This window comes from Desmodus rotundus, chromosome 12 (assembly GCF_022682495.2).
Source record: "Desmodus rotundus isolate HL8 chromosome 12, HLdesRot8A.1, whole genome shotgun sequence".
Taxonomy (NCBI): domain Eukaryota; kingdom Metazoa; phylum Chordata; class Mammalia; order Chiroptera; family Phyllostomidae; genus Desmodus; species Desmodus rotundus.
In genome coordinates, this window is record NC_071398.1 from 73,106,742 (window position 1) to 73,121,689 (window position 14,948).

The 14,948-nt window shown below is 44.9% G+C and overlaps 1 protein-coding gene across 9 annotated transcripts in view; it reads right to left on the bottom strand.

Annotated features, from left to right (window-relative positions):
• Positions 1–14,948, bottom strand: part of NFASC (neurofascin) — a 183,830-nt gene that overhangs the window by 98,194 nt on the left and 70,688 nt on the right. For all 9 annotated transcript variants that reach the window (XM_053915511.1, XM_053915505.1, XM_053915508.1 and 6 more), the window contains exon 2: positions 2,764–2,906. The gene's annotated coding sequence lies outside the window, so the exon portion shown is untranslated. The remainder of the gene's footprint in view (positions 1–2,763; positions 2,907–14,948) is intronic.

Sequence of the window (14,948 nt, forward strand, 5' to 3'; positions counted from 1 at the left end):
TGTGTCCTGAGCCCGCGCTGCCTGCCGTGGCCTGCTGTAATGCGTCTGAAGGAAAGAAGCCCATATTCTCCCCAGCAGGCAGGGGGGCTTAGGAGTGTGAGTGCAATTAACCAAATGGATCCATTTGGGAAATTGAAGGCCTGGGGAAGCTGGTCAGCAGACTGCTCCCAATATGCCAGAGGGCAGGTGTCCGGCCTGGTGAGGACCAGGTGCTGAAGCACTTGGGGGGTGGGGAGAGGAGGAGGGGAGAGATTGCTGTGAGTGCAGGAAGGTGCTTCTCTGGAGCTGGGGATGGGGGTGGAGCAGTGTGCCCCCGAGCAGATGCCTGGGGCAGCTCCAGATGGCAGTGGCCTCAGAACAAAAGGACAAGAGCCAGAGGGAAAGAGGACCACTAAACGGGAGGACTTGCTTTTATGAGGCTTCCTAAATGGAGGGGCAAAATCAGATTCCCACCTGGAAGCTGGTAGAGGCTTGCTCAGAAAGTTATGCCGCCAGAATGCGAATGGTCAGCCGTGCAGCTCCCGGGGCGGGGCTGTGGGACTCGAATTCAGGTGCTGCACTGCTTTAGACAGGGACTTAGAGCACGTTCCCAGTCTTTCTGTATTTCTGTCACCAGGAAAATGCCAGCAATGATGGGCCCTCTTTCACTGGGTCGCTGTGAGGAGGACTAAAGGGAAAGTTCGTGTTCAGCATAGTGCACATGGCTCGGTGTGTGGGGCGTAGCCAAATGTTGATTATTATAATGATGATTATGATCCTCCAAAGAAGCCTGGATCAGCTCCCCTTCTCTCAGACCTTATTGGTCCCTCAAAAGCCATCTGTCCCTGCTCTTGGGTATTCTCTGCGCTCCTTTTTAGAGGTTCCACTGTGTCGGAGTGAGCCCTTCACCTCTCGCGATGTGTGGGTGCCTCCGCCCCACAGAGGCAGTGTCGTCACAGCAGGGAAAACAGCCCACGACTCACGTGCCTGAGTCTAGTGAGGCCTCTGTTGCTAATTAATTCTGTGAACCTTGGAGAAACAACTCTCGGGGCCTCCTGTGGCAGGAATGACGACGCCAGCCTGGCTCCCTGCACAGCAGGGTCGTGAAAGTGAAATGACACAGTGTAACCGGACACGCCGCAAAACTGAGGCTCTGAAGTGGCACTGGAGTTTGCTGAGTGATGAACATGCCCAGAGTTTGCTCTGCGTCAGGCGGGACACTGCACGCGTGACTCCAGCTGCCCGCAGGTGTGCTTTGGGGGAGGGTCTCCCGGGTTCCTTAGGCAACCAGAGTGTTTGTGCCCAGGGAGGGCTGTGGAGATGGTTTGGGGGGAACAGGGATAGGAAGTAGGGAGGGCACACGAAAAAGTGCCAAGAGAGGGGACATGGTGACACAAAGCTGGACTAACTCCCAGTTCTGTCACAAACGGGGGATCTGTTCCCACACCGTTTTGCATATCTTTACATGCTCATTAAAATAACCTGGTATACCACTTTTGCAGCCAGAGTCTTCTGAATACACTATAACAAAAGAATGGGGCCCCTCCCCACCACTGTCAGCCAGCATATTCAAGCTCCATGTTCAGTAACAACATCCGGTGAAAAAGCCGTGTGGTCAGATGGGGTTCCCAGGTGGTCCCTACAGCCTGTTCTAAGCCTGCTGCAGCCCCGATGGGCCCTCACAGAGACCACCTTAATAGACAAGTATATCTGAGCTGCTATGGGTATGATAAATAATAATAACTTTCATTTACTGAACACCTGCCATATGCTAGGTGCTGTGCAAGGCTCTTTATATGTTTAAACCTTAATTTAATCTTTACAACAAGATGTTCATTATTAACCCCATTGTATAAACCAGAAACCTCAGGCCTGGAGCAATTAGAAATTTTCCTGTGGTCACAAAGCAAGTAGAGCTGGATTCTGTCCAGATCCCAAGTCCCTGTCATTCACATCTGTGGTCCCACCTTTCCACTCACCTCCTGCCCACAACCTCCCAGCCCCATTTCCAGCTCTCTCTGGGAGAAAAGAAGACATCTGGAAGGGGAGCTGGAGTGAGAAAGACAAATGGCAATGAGGCCCAAAGTCAAGAATAGGAACACCCTTCTCTGTTCAAGCCCCCAGGAAGACGCCCCCAGCTTGCAGCCTCCAGGCTGCGACCGTGAGGGTCACTGTCAGTTACTTCTTGGTTAAAACTGTAGCCCTCACTTCTTGCATGTCCTCCCCTGGCTTAATGTTAAAACAGGAGATGCTGGGAGTAGCAGGAAATTCTAACCCAGATGGAGCAATGCAAACCCTAGACACTGGGTGTGGCTTCAGTGATGTCCGCCTCGGCCCCTTACTGCTCCCAGACAGCTGTCCATCTGCCAGGGCCCACCGCCCCGCCTGAAGGAGGGGTCCTCAGACGGCCCCCAGTAGGCCAGGACTGTCACTCAGGAGGCTCTGGTTGAGGAGGCCAGGCTCAGGGGGGATGCTGTTTGCAAACAAAGCTGCTTCCCAAGTTCTCCACTAAGGTCACCGTTGTGACAGGGGCAAGGCTCAGCCAGCTAATGGCATCTGTGGGGGAAAAGGGGCAAAGCTCTCCCAGCGCCAGCCTCCTTGCAAAGGAGGGCCTGGAGGTCTGGCTCCATGACCAGCTCTGGGGAGAAAGAAGAACATGTCTTCCCAGAAGATTCTGGGGTCCAGGCAAAGAACCTCCTCTCATCAATGGAGCAAGAGTCAGGGACTTCCCTCACCCTCACCCTCACCCCTCCGGGACGAGCCCCAGGCCCAAGCCCCACTCACCGTCTCTGCCTCATTCAGTCTCCTTGCAACACCAGGGGAGGCTCCCTCTCAGTCTGCAGCGGGAAGGACACCTCCGGTGTCCCAAAGTGCACATATGTCAATCAACGTCACAAAGCAAACACAAAGAAGACCCCAGGGTCACTCTAGGAAAGAAAGAGAACAGGCTTTGTGGTTTGCTGCTTGTCCATTCGCTGGGAAATGACATCTGGGCCCGCACTTACTGGGAAGATTCTGCACAGCATAACTGCGGCTTTGTTCAAGGGAGTTCAAAGCACTCTGCCGAAACGGGGCAGGTTCTGCAAGGTGCCTAAACATGTTAGACTTTGGGGCTGGGGGGTCATCTCTCATCCATAAGCTCCTAATTGGCGCCCTGACACCACAATCTCGCTGCTGAGCCCCCAGTCGCCTAAAGCAGTTAAGGCATATCTCAAAGACTCTCTCCTACACCCAAGGGAGAATTTACTCTTAATTATCGCATTAATTTTCTTAACTTACTTAGGAGAACTATTAGGTTTTTCTCCCCCATCTACAGATAATCAAACGGAGTTCACCATGAATAAGTCTGTAACACTTTGGAAGGAGATCTCATTTCAGTGTTGGGGACATGGATTTGAAGTTCTAGCTTATTATGTCAGGCAGGGTGGACTGCTTCCCTACCTGTGTCTCAGGCTCTTCCTCTGTAAATGGGGAGAGCGCACAGGAGGGTGGGTCAGACCACAGGGCCTTTAGTGAGGACGCTGCAGGTTCAAGTCCCAGCTCTAGTCCTGGGCAATCACTTCAACTTTTGCAGTACAGGTGACAGAGCTCATTTAGTTATTTGTTTTAAAATTAAAATGTATCTGCAGGAAATGGTAAAACCTGTGTTTGTAGAGCAGAATGCAGCATTATCTGTTGATAAACGTATGCACGCACTCTCTGACCCAGACAGCCCAGTCCTAGGGCTCTCTCTGAAACATGCCCTATACAGCTACGTTGAGATCTTCAGGATTGGGATGACATCGGAAAAAAAGGAAAAAATGTGTTTAATATGCTACCATTTATTTAAGAAAAAGGGAGGAACAAAACATACATATGTATTTGCTTATATTCTTTTAAAACACAATAAAAGATAAAACATAAAATACAATTTCAAAGGCCTAAGGGAGGGGGAGGAATGAGGTGGAAAGGACAGGGAGAGAAGCTGGACTTGGAATGTACCTTGTTTGTGGATTTGCTTTGGAATATGTATCTGACAAAATTATAGAACACAATATTTTTTAAAGAAATCTCTAAACTAAACATAAAATGCAACAAATGAGTCTATGTGTCCAATTGGTCAGCATAACTGCACAGAGGGAAATTAACACACAGTAAGTGGACTGCATATCCTTAGAGGAAAGTACCGGAAGGATAAAAAGAGCTTCCCCCCAATCCTAAACTGCTTTCAATAATCTATTGCTAATAGTATGATGGTATTATTATTACGGTTATTATTGTTATGATTCCGAGACGTTTGTATGTGATGTGGGGATAAACCAAGTGAGTAATAATATTGATGTTGCTGAGAAACAAGAGTTTCTTGTTGCAAGGAGATACACCTGTAAGATTGATGAGATCAGGCGTGTGTGTGTGTGTGTGTGTGTGTGTGTGCTTCCCAGCTGTGTTCACTGTGAGGCCTAGAAACAAGGGTCATTCCAGTAGAAATGAACACCCCTACCAATCAGATTATGAATTCTAATGACCACCCCCACAAAGAAACGGAGCTTCCTTGGAGAAGTGTCTGGCGCAGCAAATGTGCGTGATGAGCCCAGACCCTCCCGTCACACCAGAGCAGCGAACGAAGGTCAAAGACTACTGGAGCCACGCCCACGCCCAGAGGACTCAGAAGCCAGCCTGGAGGGGGCTCCCCTGGCCAAGCTGAGCCCCCGTGAGGATCGTCACCACAAGAGAATGAAGCGTAACAAATGTGTTTAAACCATACAAATCCCTAATAACATTTTCTAAAACTCCAAACAACCCACAAGTCACCTTTTGGGGATGTTAGGGAAATACTTTGTTATTCTGAAAACTGGTGAATAAAAGCAAAGAAGGAGTGGGCAGAGGTCCAGCTGAGTCAAGATTGGCCTCGGACTGCTAATTGCTGAAGAGAGTAATGGGTATATTAGGTTCATTATATCATTCTCTCCTCTTTTGTAAAACATTTTCAAAATAAAAATAAATTCTAAGCACTAGAACAGGTTGAAAAATCATTAGAATGCTAATTCTTGCATAGCCATTTAATCTGAATACCACTCCAGATGATGACAAAGGATATTGGGATTTCTGCCCCCAGCTTACACCGAGGGAACTGGGTGTAAAGAACCCCCTGAGTCAGGGTTCAGTGCCGCATGTTCTTATCTCCGAAGGCCACTACTTCGCAGCTGCCTCTTCAACACCCTCGTTTGTACATCTGGGCTACTACAACTTTCCTTGCCTGCATGACCGTACTGCGGGGCTGCAATGAGAAAATGTACGGGAAAGTACTTAGAAAGTAATTCTTTGTACATATATTTTATTGTCATTTGAAAATTGGGGGTCGGATCTGTTCTTTGGGGCTGCTGTGAGGGTCAAATGAGAGCTGTGATTTGAAGACAGACAGACGGATATAAAGACAGACAGAGAACCCTTACAGACAAGAGAGACTACAACCACCACAGTGCTTTTATGTGCTAAATGACAAGTGAGACTTCACACCCGGGAAACAGCCTCTCCACCTGACCCAGACGGGGATGAAAGGCTCCAGGAAGGACACCTGATGCTCTCGGGAGAACCGGGGATGGAGAAAGACATCCTGAAGGCGGCAGGACGAGCGGCTCCCAGACACTGATGGGTGGGGCCCAGGGCCAGGTGCTGGGCGCCTTGGACATGGCCTTCAGACTCCAAAGGCCAGACGACTATGGGTTCCTCCAAATGAGGCCTGGGCTGGAGGGTTGAGCAATGGACAGGGAGGGTGCTCACCAAGGACAAGAGGACAAGAGGAAGGCGCAGCATGTCAGGTTGAGGACAGAGAGGAGTGCCTGGCTTGCTCAACAGCTCCCAAACTGCTCTCTTGGCATTCATATCTTAATGTCTGCCTGGGGGGTATTTACGGAGCTCTTCTCAGCAAATGTTCACGCTCAGATTGTTCTCCTCTCTGCTGCAGAACAAAAGCTGATCTGGAAGACTCCCACACTTTTCCTCCTTGAAAGCCTTTCATTCCATCAGCGCGTATATCTGGAGCAGCACAAAAAAAACTTCTCCCGGTCCTGTGCTTCTGCCCCTGACTGTCCAGGGTGTGTTCAGGGGGTGGAGACTCAAATACTCATTCTATCTCTGTCTCTATTTCTCTCTCAGGGTTCTTATTTAAGCATTTAAGAATTATTTTACTTGCTATTTGAAGAGTTAATTGTTCGAATGATGTGAAACTCAAAAGACACAAAAGAGTATACAGTGAAAGTGTGTGAGTGTGTGTGTGTGTGTGTGTGTAAATTTCCCTCCTGAACCAGTCCACTGCCTCCCAGCCCCACTCGGTGCCTCTCCCGGCCAGCCACTGTCACCAGACTTGTGCGAGATTACGCATACACGATACATTTTAAAAACTATAGCCAAACATGCACAGGACTTGCACGCTGAAGACCGTGCAACACTGATGAAAGAGATCACAGATCTAAATAACTGGAGACACATTGTGTTCGTGGATTGGAAGACTCAACATGGTAAATATGCAGTCTCCCCAAATTAACATACTCATTGAATGCAACTTCTATCAAATCTCAGCAAAAGTTTCAGTAGGTATAGATTACTCTAAAACAAAAACAGGAGAAACTCTTTGAGGTCTAGGGCTAAGCAAAAAGTTCTCAGATTTGATGCCAAAAGTGTGACCCATCAAAGGAAAAATGGATAAAATGGACTCCATCAAAATCAAAAGCTTCGCTCTGCGAGAGAGGCTGGAGAGCGGGATGGGCATGCACGGCAGTTCTGGGAACAGGAATAACTCTCAAAACTCAGCAGCGAAGATCCAAACAATTCAACTAGAACGTGGCCCAAAAGCATTTCACTGAAGTAAATATTCAAACGGCACATAAGCACTTGAGAAGATGTTCAACATCATTAGCCATCAGGGTCATGCAAATTAAAACCACAAGGCGGGGGGAGGGAACAAACAGTGAGGTATCACTACACACCTATCAGAATAGCTAAAAAAAAAAAATGGTCATGTAGTAATCCCCCTATTAGGTATTTAGCCAAGAAAAATGAAATATCTGTTCCCACAAAAGCCTACATGTGAATATTTATACCACGTTTATTTATAATTGCTAAAAACTAGAAACAAGCCAAAGGCCTGTCAACAGGTGAGTTGATAAATAAACTGTAGTAACACAAAGAAATACTATTTACCACTAAAAAGAAATGATCTACTGATACATGTAGCAAGCCAGAGGCATCTCAAATGCATCATGTTAAGTAAAAGAAGTCAATCTCAAAAAGCTACATGCTGTATGACTTAATTTATGTGACGTTCCACAAAATGCGAACTCGAGGGACATAATAAAGATCACTGGTTACCTCGGCTGAAGTTGGGAGGACAGGATTAACCAAGAAGGGGTACAAGAGAGCTCTGCGGGATGATGGAGATAGTCCGTATTTGATTATGGTGGTAATTACACAACTATATGAGTTTGCAAAATTCATAGGACTGTACACCTGACAAAGCTGAATTTTATTTTATGTAAAGTATTCCTCTGTAAACCTACTTGGAAAAAACCCCTTAAGGTACATGGGAAGACAGGTTAAACCTAGGAGAAGATACTGAATGTGCACACACCTGACAAAGGATTACTCTCAAGAATATACGTAAAGAAGGACTATTACCAGAAAGACAGCAGAGAATAAGTGTTGGTGAGGACGTGGGCAAAAGAAACCCTTGTGCGCTGCTGGTGGGATTCTAAATTCTGTAACCACTATGAAAACAGTGTAGAGATTCCTTGAAAACTTAAAAATAGAACTACCTGTGGTCCAGCAATTCAACTGCTGGGTATTTATCTAAAGGAATCAACACCACCAATTTGAAAAGATACGTGCACCCCATGTTCACTGCAGCAGCATTCATAACCGCCAGGTACGGGCGCAACCGAGTGGACAAGATGAGTGCGTACAGACAGGGTACGTGCAGGGGAGGGCAAGAGGAGGTTTACCGTTGTGAGCACGTGAAACAGAACTTATTCTTCTATTGTCATTTATTAATTATTGTATTATTAACTTGTACCACAACTGTAAACCTACTTTAGCCCACCCCTGTACATATAATGGAATGCTACTCAGCCATTAAAAAGAAAGAAGTCTTGCCATTTATGACATGGATGGACCTAGAGGGTATTATGGGAAGTGAAATCTAAACCAACAAACCAACCAACCAGAAACTAACTCATGGATACAGAAAACGAACTGATGGTTGCCTGAATGGGGTGGAGAGTGCAGATGGGTGAAAACGGTGAAAAGGATTAGAAAGCAGAAACTTCCCGTTGTAAAATTAGTCACAGGGACGTAAAGCACAGCACAGGGGACACAGTCAATTGCTATGTGTGGTGCCAGGTGGGTACTAGACTCACGGGCACTAGGCCTTGTAAGGCATAGAAATGTCGTGTATCTGAAACTAATAGCATATGTTATGTCAACCACAATTTAAAAATAAAGAAAAAAGAAATGTATAAAGAACTTCTTTAAGTAAATAAGAGGATAAACAAACCAACTGAAATGAAAGCAGGAGATAAACACAAATACTTATGAGTAGTAGACCTATTGGGGACATGGGAAATGAAGCCCTGGCTCGTGTGGCTCAGTGGGTTGAGCGCTGGCTGTGAACCAAAAGCTTGTTGGTTCGATTCCCAGTCAGGGCACATGCCTCCTCACAGGCAACCGATCGCTGTTTCTCTCACACATTGAAGTTTCTCTCCCTCTTCCTCCCTCCCTTCCCCTCTCTCTAAAAAATAAATTAAAAAATTACGAAGTCTGACTGTATCAAGCATTGAAAGAGGTTGAAGACACACAGTGTTTCTCCTACAACCACTTTCAAAGTTTTCCTTGACTTTTTTAAATGGACAACAGGGTGTTGACGGTGGGTGGGGGGCATAAGGGCACTAAATGGCAATGGAAAAAATGTAACAAAGATTATATATTTAAAAAAATAAAACTGAATATTCACAAGCTGTCACTGAGCAAATCTATTCCTCTCACAGGCCGCAGCGAGAGCTTAGGAAAAGCCCCAAAGTTCATCAACAGAGAAATCAATAATTAAACTGTGGTAGAGTCAAACAATGAAATGCTATATTACACAGCAGGCAAAATAAGCAAGTTAGAGTGCTGTGCAATAAAACTACATAGTAAGCAAAGAGGGAATAAAAGAAAACAGGATGCGGGATAACTATTACTACGACTCAACAGCAATGAAACAAGCAGCCCGATTCAAAAGTGGGCAAAGAACTTTAATAGATATACTGATGGCCAACAAGCACACAAAAAGATGCTCAATATCACTGATCGTTAGGGGAATGCAATTAAAAATAAAATGAGGTACCACCTCACGGCCATTAGGATGGACGCTATCAAAAACACAGAAAGTAACAAGTGTTGGTTGAGTATGTACAGAATTGGAACCCTCCTGCAGTGCTGGAGGGCATGTAAAATGGAGCAGCCTCTATGGAAAACAGCATGGCAGTTCCTCAAAATATTAAAAATAGAATTTCCGTATAATCCAGCAATTCCGCTTCTGGATATAGAACAAAAAGAGCTGAAAGTCGAGTCTCCAAGAGCCAGTTGTACATGCCTGTCCATAGACGCCTCTTCACAATAGCCAAGAAGGGGAAGCAACCCCCGTGTCCACGGATGGATGGACAAATAAACAAAATGTGGTACAAACATACAACTGAGTGACAGCCAGCCTTTAAAAGAAGGAAACGCTAACACGTGTCACAACACGGAGAAACACTGAGGACACTGTACGAAGTGAAATAAGCTTGTCACCAAAGGACAGCTGCTCCGTGATTCCACTCATAAGAGGTACCTCGCATGGCCACACTGACGGGGACAGAGAGCGGGATGGGTGATTAGGGACTGGGGGAGTCTGGGAACGGGCGTTGTTGTGTCATAGGCACGGCACTGCAGTTGTGCAAGAAGAAAGAAGTTCTGAAGATCGGCGGCAAAATAATGTGAGTGTTCTTCACGCTACTGAGCTATGTATATATCAAGATGGTTAAGGTGGTAAATTTTACATCATGTATATTTTATCACAATTAAAAATAAAAATTTTTAAAAAGATAGTTACTTCTTGTAGTGGGGAGGTGGAGAGGTGGTAGCGGGACCGTAGGACCAGACACTTGCTAGTTATCAAAGTTTTATCTTTCGTCGTGGGTGGTGGGTTTGCAGGTGCTTACATTATTATAAATCAATAAGTAAAGAGATAAATGGGTGGATGAACAGGAAGGCAGGAAGGCAGCTAAGAGGGAGAAAGGAAAGAGGTTAAGCGGGAGGAGGAAGGGGTGCAGGCACCAGCGAGAATGAGTCATGAGCCGAGGACTGTAATACGACCGCAATGCTGTCCGCCCGAGGTCCCAAAATAAAAATGTGTTCCAACAATCGAATTCTAGATGATTTCATATAAAAGGGATCTCATGATTCTCTAATGGAACTCCATCACTCAATGTGATAAGAAAAGTGATGCGGAGACAGGTGAGAAATACGGATGCAGCTCTGAGACGTTCGATGCCCTCTCTAAGGCCACACAACGAATTCTAATCCTTTTCTGCCATGTTTGTTGAAACAGCAGCAGCAAGGAGGGAGAGTTAAGACCAGACGCCCATTCCTGCACTAACCATTCCTTTTAATGCTTACACGTCTATGAGGGAGTCATTATTATCCTGACGTACACATTAGAAATCTTAAGTACAGTGATGTCAAGCACCTTGCCTGGGACTTCGCAGTGGGTGAGCGGCAGAGCCAAACTCAAACCCAGGCTGGTCCTCAAGGCCCACACTCCTTTCATGCCATACGGGAGCCCGGCTGACAGCAACGCAGCAAATACCAACCACTGCCTTGTCAAAGGCCCTGTGGAGGATACAAAGATTAGCAAACTACACAAGGGATTTCTTTAAAACGTCTCTTTGTAATTATCTCAGAAAATTGTTATTATGCCCAAGGGGGAAAAGGTGCAACTATACTTAGTTTATATATTCGATGTCTTGGTTGGAAATACACCATGAATCAGACACAAATTGGTACTGATAACATGACCCAGTGAGAGAAATGCTTTTGTTTATGAAATGTCTCTTCTTAAAGTGACAGGACCCCCGTCCTGTGACTAGGACCCAGAAAGAAAGGATCCAGTGAAAGGCAGGCTCCTGCTTCAGGGGGACAGTCCGAAAGACCACACGCTGACAGACACAGGCGGGGCCGAGGGGAGCACTCTACAAAGGCTCAGCTATAAGTGGGGATGTGGGAGACACTTGCATCTTTAATGCTGCTTGGATTCCCAACTGGGCCTCAGTGACTTCCTCCACTGGGCAAGCCACCCCGTGAGAAGGGGCTTCTGAGGTGGCAGCCACCGTCCCCAGAGGCGGAATGTCATACCTACCCCAGCTGCACGCACATGGGGAGAGAACTCAAACCACGGTGCCCCCGCTTAGGGCCGGAGGGGCCGGAGGGGAGGAGCACGGGACACAGGCGATTCAAACCACGTCTATTGTCACCTTTTCTTTTTCTGTGGGGTGGGATGAGGGGAAGGGCCGAAACGGTGCCTGCAGGTGCAGCTCCCCAGCTACTGCAGTAGCAGAGGAGTTGGGATGTGGCTCCCACACTACAGCCAGCAGAGGGCGGTGTCTGAGAACCAGGCTCCCTCCCCCAACTGCTAGCAGCTGAGCCAGGTGGCAGGAACAGGCACATGTCTATGGCCTCTCAGCTACAGCATAGCAACGCCACACAAAGAATAAAGTAGCTGGGCTTATGAACCCAGCTTCCCCTCACCTGCCACATCCCCCCACCAAGATGGTGATGACTCAAGACCGAGGCAACCCAGACACAGCAAGGACACTCACCACCCCAATCACCCAGGCAACTGATGCCACCCCTCACCCCACACCCCAGGAGGTGCAGGTAGCGCAGGTAACAGAAGACAAAAACTTGCACTATAGCACCATCTCCTGGAAAACAAAAGGAAGACATCTAATTATCAGTCCACTGAAATGTTAAAATCAAAACAGTACCTACATAAGAAAAGTGCTCACTACTTCAAATATGCTGGCATATGAACAATCCATCAACCACCATGAATAACCAAGGTAACACAATAACACAGAAAGAAGACAAAAATTCTCAAGAAACCAAAGTCAAAGTCATGGAAGACTGTGATCTAAATGATAGAGAATTCAAAATAGCATTCATTAAAAAACTTCAGTGAAGTACAAAAGAACTCTAAAAGGCAGTTCAATGAGCTCAAGAATAAAATGAATGAACAGAAGATATTGAAACTATAAAAAAAGAACCAAACAGAAATTCTGGAACTGAAGAACTCAGTAAATGAGAAAGAATGCATCAGAAAGCCCTGGAAATAGAGTAAGATATATGAAAGAAAGACTTAGAGAGCTTGAAGACAGAAATCTAAAAATGATTAATTTAGAAGAAGAGAGAGAACTAAGATTTTTTTTTTAATGAAAGAACTCTGTGAGAACTGCCTGACTCCACAAAAGGGTAATGTAACAATCCTGGGCATCCCAGAAACAGTCTATTCAAAGACATATTTGACAAGAACTTCCTAACCCAGGGAAGAAACTGAGCATTCAACTACAAGAAGCTAACAGAACACCTAATTATCTCAATGCAAAAAAAGACCTCTTCTAAGACACTGTCAAAAGTTAATGATAATTCTCAAGGCAGCAAGGGGAAAAAAGACCCTAATCTACAAAGGAAACCTCATCAAGTTATCACCAGATTTCTCACCAGAATTCTACAGGCCAGGAGAGATTGGAATGACATATTCAAAATATTGAAAGACAGAAACTACCAGCCAAGAATAATATATCCCCCAAAGCGATCCTTTGTATGTGAAGGAGAAAGAAAGGCTTTCCTAGGCAACGAGAGCTGAGGGGATTTACTGCCACAAGACCTGCACTGCAGAAAATGTCAGAACGTGCTCTTGTACTGAGGCAAAAGACAGACACACACCAAACACGAGTAAGGGGACAGTCAAAGACAGAAGCAGGGCGTTAAACACTTAATTATAACATTAAGGTTAAAGGGATAAAAGCATTAACTATAACTACAGCTACTGCCTTTGGTAATGAATGCAGATATAAAAAGGGACAACTTGTGACAACAAAATGTAAAAAGGAAGGAGGAACAGACAGAATTTGTATAGGCGAATGAAGGTAAAATGCTATCGGAAGAAAAATAACTATTTTATCTATGAGACATTTTATACAAACCTCATAGTAACCACAAAACAAAAACCCAGAGCTGAAATACAAAACATAAAAAAAGAGAAAGAAAACCATAAAAGAAAACCACACAACTAAAATAGCAGACGGAAACACAAGAGAAAATAAACACCGGAGACACCGAGCAATCAGAAAACAAAAGCTAGAATGGCTGTGGTAAGTCCTTACATGTCAGTAATCTCCCTAATTGTCAATGGACTGAACTCACCAGTCAAAAGGCACAGAGTAACTAGCTAGATGGATTAAAAACACGGCCAACCACATGTTGCCCGAAGGCAGCTCATCTCAGCCCCAAAGATGAACACAGGCTCAAAGTGACGGGGTGGAAGATGATACTCCGAGCAAATAATGTCCAGAAAGCAATGGACATAGCCGTACTTCTATCAGACAAAACTGGTTTCAAGACAAAAAAAAGTAACAAGAGACAATTAGGGACATTTTATAATGATAAAGGAGACAATTCATCAAAAAATGTAACATTTGTTAATATATATGCACCCAATTTGGGAGCATCAAACCATGTAAAGCCACTATGAACAGATCTAAAGGGAGAAACAGACAGCAACACAGTAATAGTAGGAGACTTTAACACCCCACTTACACCAATGGATAGAGCATCCAGACAAAATTCAACCAGGAAACATTGGCCTTAAAAGACACATTAGACCAGATGGACTTAATAGATATACATACAGAACTTTCCATCCCAAAGGGACAGAATACACATTCTTCTCAAGTGCCCATGGAACAGTCGCAAGGATGAAGCATATGCTGGGGCACAAAACAAGTCTCAATAAACTTAAGAAGACTGAAATCCTAACAAGCATCATTCCAACCACAATGGGATGAAATGAGAAATCAAGTACAAGAAGAAAGCTGAAAACAATCTCAAATATGTGGACATTAAACAACATGCTACTGAATAACTACTGGGTCCGTGCAGAAATAAAAAGACACACAGAGACAAATGAAATGAAAATGTGACAAACCAAAATCTTTGGGACGCAGCAAAAGCAGTACTAAGAGGGGAGTTTATAGTGATACAGGCCAATCTCAAGAAGCAAGAAAAATCTCGAATAAACAATCTAACTTTACACATTAAAGAACTAGAAAAAGGAGAACAAACAAAGCCCAAAGTCAGCAGAAGAGAGGAAATAATAAAAATCAGAGTGGAAATAAGTGAATGGAGAATTAAAAAGATATTAGGAAAAACAAAAATGAAGGGCTGGTTCTTTGAAAACATAAACAAAATTAGTAAACATTTAGCTGGACTCACTAAGGAAGACAAAGACTCAAGTAAGTAAAATCAGAAATGAAAGGGGAGAAGTTACAATGGATATCATAGAAATAGAAAGGATGGTAAAAGAATACTGTGAAAGGCCGTATGTCACCAAATTAGACAACCTGGAGGAAATGGAAAAATCCTTAGAAGCATAGAATCTTCCTAGACTGAAGCATGAAGAATTAGAAAAACTGAACAGACTGATCAGTAGTGAGGAAACTGCAATCAAAACCTCCCCCAAATCCCAGAAGTCCAGGGCCTAATGGCTTCACTGGTGAATTCCACCAAACCGAAGTGAGTGTTTGCTAACTCACTTTATAAAGCCACCATTACCCTGATACCAAAATCAGGCAAGGACATCCCCCCAAAAAACCAAAATTACAGGCCAATATCTTTGGTAAACATAGATACAAAAATCCTCA